Source organism: Mytilus californianus, unplaced genomic scaffold (genome assembly GCF_021869535.1).
Source record: "Mytilus californianus isolate M0D057914Y unplaced genomic scaffold, xbMytCali1.0.p SCAF_5, whole genome shotgun sequence".
NCBI lineage: Eukaryota > Metazoa > Mollusca > Bivalvia > Mytilida > Mytilidae > Mytilus > Mytilus californianus.
Window position 1 is genome coordinate 16,771,252 of NW_026262701.1, and position 5,950 is coordinate 16,777,201.

General features: G+C 39.0%; 1 long non-coding RNA gene across 1 annotated transcript; it reads left to right on the forward strand.

Moving 5' to 3' along the window:
• Nucleotides 1-1,024: 1,024 nt before the first annotated feature.
• On the forward strand, nucleotides 1,025-5,114 carry LOC127701125 (uncharacterized). Its single transcript, XR_007981832.1, has 3 exons — nucleotides 1,025-1,075; nucleotides 1,734-1,874; nucleotides 4,803-5,114. It is a non-coding gene; the product is annotated as an uncharacterized LOC127701125 (long non-coding RNA).
• The last annotated feature ends 836 nt before the right edge of the window (nucleotides 5,115-5,950 follow it).

Genomic DNA, 5,950 nt, shown 5'->3' on the forward strand with positions numbered 1-5,950 from the left:
TGCGCAATACTGTGCAATTGAAGATTTCTTGCTATTGCGCAATACTGCGCAATTGAAGATTTCTTGCTATTGTGCAATACTGTGCAATTGAAAATTTCTTGCTATTGCACAATACTTATTATATAATAATTTACACATCCTGTTTGGTGTGTATCTCCTACCATATCATTATTATTTGCTTTTAAATATAAATCAGAAATAACCAACTTAAAATGGAAAATTTTAAAAGAAAAAAAAAAGGAAAAAAAGAAAACCCCCCCCCCCCCCCCCCAAATTTTTTGAACCCCCTTATGATTCATCACCCCCAAACTCAATCCCAGCCTTCCCTTTGTGGTATGGTACCTTGCAGTACAATTTCAGAGAGATCCATACACTTGAACACAAGTTATTGTCTGGAAACTAGAAAAATGCTTATTTTTGGCCCCTTTTTGGCCCCCAATTCCTAAACGTTTCGGGCAATTACCCCCAAACTCAATTCCAGCTTTCCCTTTGTGATATGGAACCTTGTAGTACAATTTCAGAAATATCCAAACACTTACACACAAGTTATTGCCATGAAACTAGAAAAATGCTTGTTTTTTGCCCCTTTTTTGGCCCCTAATTCCTAAAATTTTGAGGCAATTACCCCCAAAATCAATTACAGCCTTCCCTTTGTGATATGGAACCTTGTGGTACAATGTCAGAGAGATCCATACACTTACACACAAGTTATTGTCTGAAAGTTACAAAAATGCTTATTTTTGGCCCCTTTTTGGCCCCTAATTCCTTAACTGTTGGTACCATAACCCCCAAAATCAATCCCAACCTTCCTTTCGTGGTATTGAACCTTATGGTGAAATTTCATGGAGATCCATTCACTTAAACTAAAGTTAGAGTGCGAAAACCAATGTGTCTTCGGACGACGCCGGACGACGCCGGACGACGACGACGACGACGACGACAACGACGACGACGACGACGACGACGCCAACGTCATACCAATATACGACCAAAAAATTTTTAATTTTTGCGGTCGTATAAAAATTGTCCAGCAATGATTAGAATCAGACATGTAATGAAGTTTACAGACTTCAAGGTGAACTCATTAGTTAATAACTGTTAATACAATCTGATATAGGGCTTTTAATGTAGAACAGATGCTCACATCATATTCAATAAAATTGGTTTGAATACAACACTGTACGTAAAAACTTGCAATACAAAAGAAAAAAAGAGTAAGCAAATCAGATAGATTGATATGGAGTATACCTAATTGAGACATCACATTATAGTATCCAAAAGTATTATTGATTAAAAAAGGGACAAGAGGTTATTAATAACATGTAATCCTCATCCTCAGCTCAAGAAAGCCCCAAATAAAAGTGAAAGGAATGGTCTATATTCACAGTACAATTACATTTAAAACCTGGATATATCTGAGAATTAATAATGGCTATCAATAAAATCATTTTTAATGTGATATCTGACATAATTAACTAATGAGGAACAATGTATGAAAATTTGGAGAATGTATTCTAAATAGGATGTATCAAATTGGACATCCATCCTCCTGTCATACTATATACTTGAAATTCATAAATTCCAAATTATCAAGCATACTTCATATTAAGTTATACCTTAAGTCAAGCTGAACGAAATAGAAATGCATTTTCTTTTCATTTGTCACTGATAGAAGCTAGAACATAGATTTAAAAATATGTTTGATATATTAAATATTTATCATACTTTTGCAGCTAGAAGATAACACACGATATGGAAGGGAAAGACTGTCAGCTAAAATCCACAATGCAATAGACAAAGAGGATGATGTAGCTGTGCAACATGTTTACCTTATCTCTGTTCCAGATACCCACCAGAACCATTTTACAGGAGAGGTAAAATAATGCTGTCAGGTCTGGGTCATGCAAACTTCATTTGATTTAGATTTATTTTAGATATATGCATTCACTAACACTGTTTGTCATATTTGAAGTTCATTTGTTTCGTAGGAATATTTACTATATGAATATTAGCTTATTTGCCTATTAATAGTCTCTTATATGTATATAACCCCTCCGGCTCCCCCCCTCCATTCACTGAAATATCCCAACTATTCACAGAGAAATAATGACATCCAGATAACCACACCAGTCAACAAAATATCCAATTATCTATCCAGATACCCTAACCAGTCATTAAGATCACCAATATATCCTAACTACTCACCAAGTTACCCAAACCAGTCATCAGGATCACAAAAATATCCCAACTTCAGATACCCTAACCAGTCTCCAATATACCACATCCAGTCACAAAAATTTTCAAACAAGTAACCTGGATATCCAACTAGTCACCCAAATACCCAAACCAGTCACCCTAATATCCATCTAGTCATCCTAATACCACAACCAGTCACCCTTATATGCCAACCAGTCACCTTGATATCCCAACCCTGACATCCCAACCAGTCATCCTGACATCCCAACTAGTCATCCTGACATCCCAACCAGTAACCCTGATATCCCAACCACTCATCCTGACATCCCAACCAGTCACCCTGACATCCCAACCAGTCACCCTGACATGCCAACCAGTCACCCTGACATCCCAACCAGTCATCCTGACATCCCTACCAGTCATCCTGACATCCAAACTAGTCATCCAGATACCCCAACCAGTCACCCTGACATCTCAACCAGTCATCCTGACATCCCAACCAGTCACCCTGACATCCCAACCAGTCACCTTGACATCCCAACCAGTCACCCTGACATCCCAACCAGTCACCCTGACATCCCAACCAGTCATCCTGACATCCCAACCAGTCACCCTGACATCCCAACCAGTCATCCTGACATCCCAACCAGTCACCCTGACATCCCAACCAGTCACCCTGACATCCCAACCAGTCACCCTGATAACCCAACCAGTCATCCTGACGTCCCAACAAGTTATCCTGACATCCCAACCAGTCACCCTGATAACCCAACCACTCATCCTGACATCCCAACCAGTCATCCTGACATCCCAACCAGTCACTCTGACATCCCAACCAGTCATCCTGACGTCCCAACAAGTTATCCTGACATCTGAACCAGTCACTCTGACATCCCAACCAGTCATCCTGACGTCCCAACCAGTCATCCTGACATCCCAACCAGTCACCTTGACATCCTAACCAGTCATCCTGACACCCCTACCTGTCATACTGACATCTGAACTAGTCACCCTGACATCCCAACCAATCACCCTGACATCCCAACCAGTCATCCTGACATCCCAACCAGTCACCCTGACACCTGAATGAGTCACTCTGATATCCCAACCACTCATCCTGATACTCCAACCAGTCACCCTGACATCCCATTCAGTCACCCTGACATCCCAACCAGTCACTCTGACATACCAACCAGTCATCCTGACATCCAAACCACTCATCCTGATACTCCAACCAGTCACCCTGACATCCCAACCAGTCATCCTGACATCCCAACTAGTCATCCTGACATATCCCAACCACTCATCCTGACATCCCAACAAGTCACACTGACACCCGAGTCACCCTGATATCCCAACCAGTCACCCTGACATCCCAACCAGTCATCCTGACATCCCAACTAGTCATCCTGACATATCCCAACCACTCATCCTGACATCCCAACAAGTCACCCTGACACCAGAGTCACCCTGATATCCCAACCACTCATCCTGACATCCCAACCAGTCATCCTGACATCCCAAACAGTCATCCTGATATGCTAACCAGTCAACCTGATACCAAAACTAGTCTTCCAGATACACCAACTCTGTTATGCCAACTAGTCACCCTGATACCTTAACCAGTCACTCTGTTGTGTCAACTAGTCACCTAGATACCCAAACTACTGGTGGTCTTACAGATACCCCAACCAGTCACTCTGTTGTTCCAACTAGTCACCTAGATACCCAAACTAGTCTTCCAGATACCCCAACCAGTTACTCTGTTGTGCCAACTAGTCACAATGATACTCTAGAACAGCCACCCAGACAGGTACCCAAACCAATGAATCAGATACACTACCAGATGCCAGAATATCCAAACTAATCACCCAGTTACCCCAACTAGTCAATATATAAATATTAATTACTCCTTATATAAGAATGCAGGATTTTGATTGGCTGTTAGCCAGTGTATTTTTCGCATATTCTAACATTTTTTCCTCATTTCAAACAAATTTGCCTGTTTTTTCACTACTGCTAGTGAATTTGCCTCAAATTCCCCTCTCTGCCGTAGTATTTGCCATTTTGGATATTCCTTTTTTACACTCACGAGCCTGTTCCCGCCAAAATTATTCGGAACCTTTCTCACTTTATCCCGACAACATGGTTAGGCACTATTGATTGAGTTAAACCGAAAACTGTAAGAAATATACATATAAAGAGGGGGAAAAAATGTCTATACAAATGAACGATTTAATGATGGAATAACAATGACGTTTGCACATATAGATACCATGACGTTACAAAAAGACAGCACTAACGCATAAAAGTACATGTATAATTCCCATTGTACTACGATTTCCCTTCACATGTACAGACAGTTTCAATCAAAATCTTTTCGGTGTAATTAAACAGATATATCATGTTATGGAGGGGTATTTGTGAAAAATACCAGTCTTGGGACCAAATTTCCCTCGTCTACCGGCTTGGGAAATTTCACTATCCCTTGACTGGTATTTTTCGCAAATACCCCTCCATAACATGATATATCTGTTCAAAATGCAATTGGTTAATCATTAGCAAAAAAAAAAAAAAAAAAAACCAAATGCTTCTTTTTCTTACAGATAGGTATGTTGATACAACCACTTGATGAAAGGATAAAAAAATATATAAGGAAAATGGTGGCTGAAAGCAACATTACTTCGTCAACTCAAATGAAATTGCTTCTTGATGTTTACATTAAAAATGATTTGTTTAAAGACCAACAACTACCATCACCCATAAATAGTAGATTCTGGCCAACCTTGAAAGTCATCAGAAATAATATTCTTCTTGGACTACTGGAAATAAGAAACAGCAACGTTGATCAGGTTTTTATACATACTAATTATGATAAATAATAGATGAGTATTTTTGTTGATACCATGGAAAACACACTTTGAATTTATTACAACAACTCTGGAAAAGTAATAATGCTTTATTTTTTCTATATTTATAACTACAAGTATTTTTGTCTATGTCACCTTCTTATTAAATATGTTGTACCAATAGAAAATATATTAACATGATTAATCAATTGTTAATGTTCTACATGAAAAACCTGAAAAAACAAACAGACTACAAATTATAATAACTAAATCATTACATTATAAGTATGTGTCATTATAATCTGTAATTTTGATTGTCTGACAGCAATCTCAAGACACCCCCAATATCATGTTTTATATTCCTATAAAAGTTGATCGTGCACACGGTTTTGATATGAAGCACTTCAAACTTATGATGAAGACCTAATCTTTCAATCAGTTTAATTGAGGTTTGGAGCTGGCATGTCAGTAACTGCTAGTAGTCCTTTGTTCATTTATGTATCATTGTCATTTTGCTTATTTTCTTTTGTTACCTATTCTGACATCGGACTCAGACTTCTTTTAAACTGAGTTTTACTGTGCGTATTGCTATGTGTTTCTTTTTTCTACATTGACTAGAGGTATAGAGGGAGGGTTGAGATCTCACAAAACATGTTTAACCCCACCACATTTTTGCTCCTGTCCCAAGTCAGGAGCCTCTTGCCTTTGTTAGTCTTTTATGTTTTTTAATTTTAGTTCATTTATATGTTTTGGAGTTTAGTGTGACATCTATTTTCACTGAACTAGCACACAATTTTATTTAGGGGCCGGCTGAGGATCACCTCCGGGTGCGGGAGTTTCTCGCTGCATTGAAGACCCATTGTTTGCCTGTGGCTGTTGTCTGCTCTTTGGTCGGGTTGTTGTCC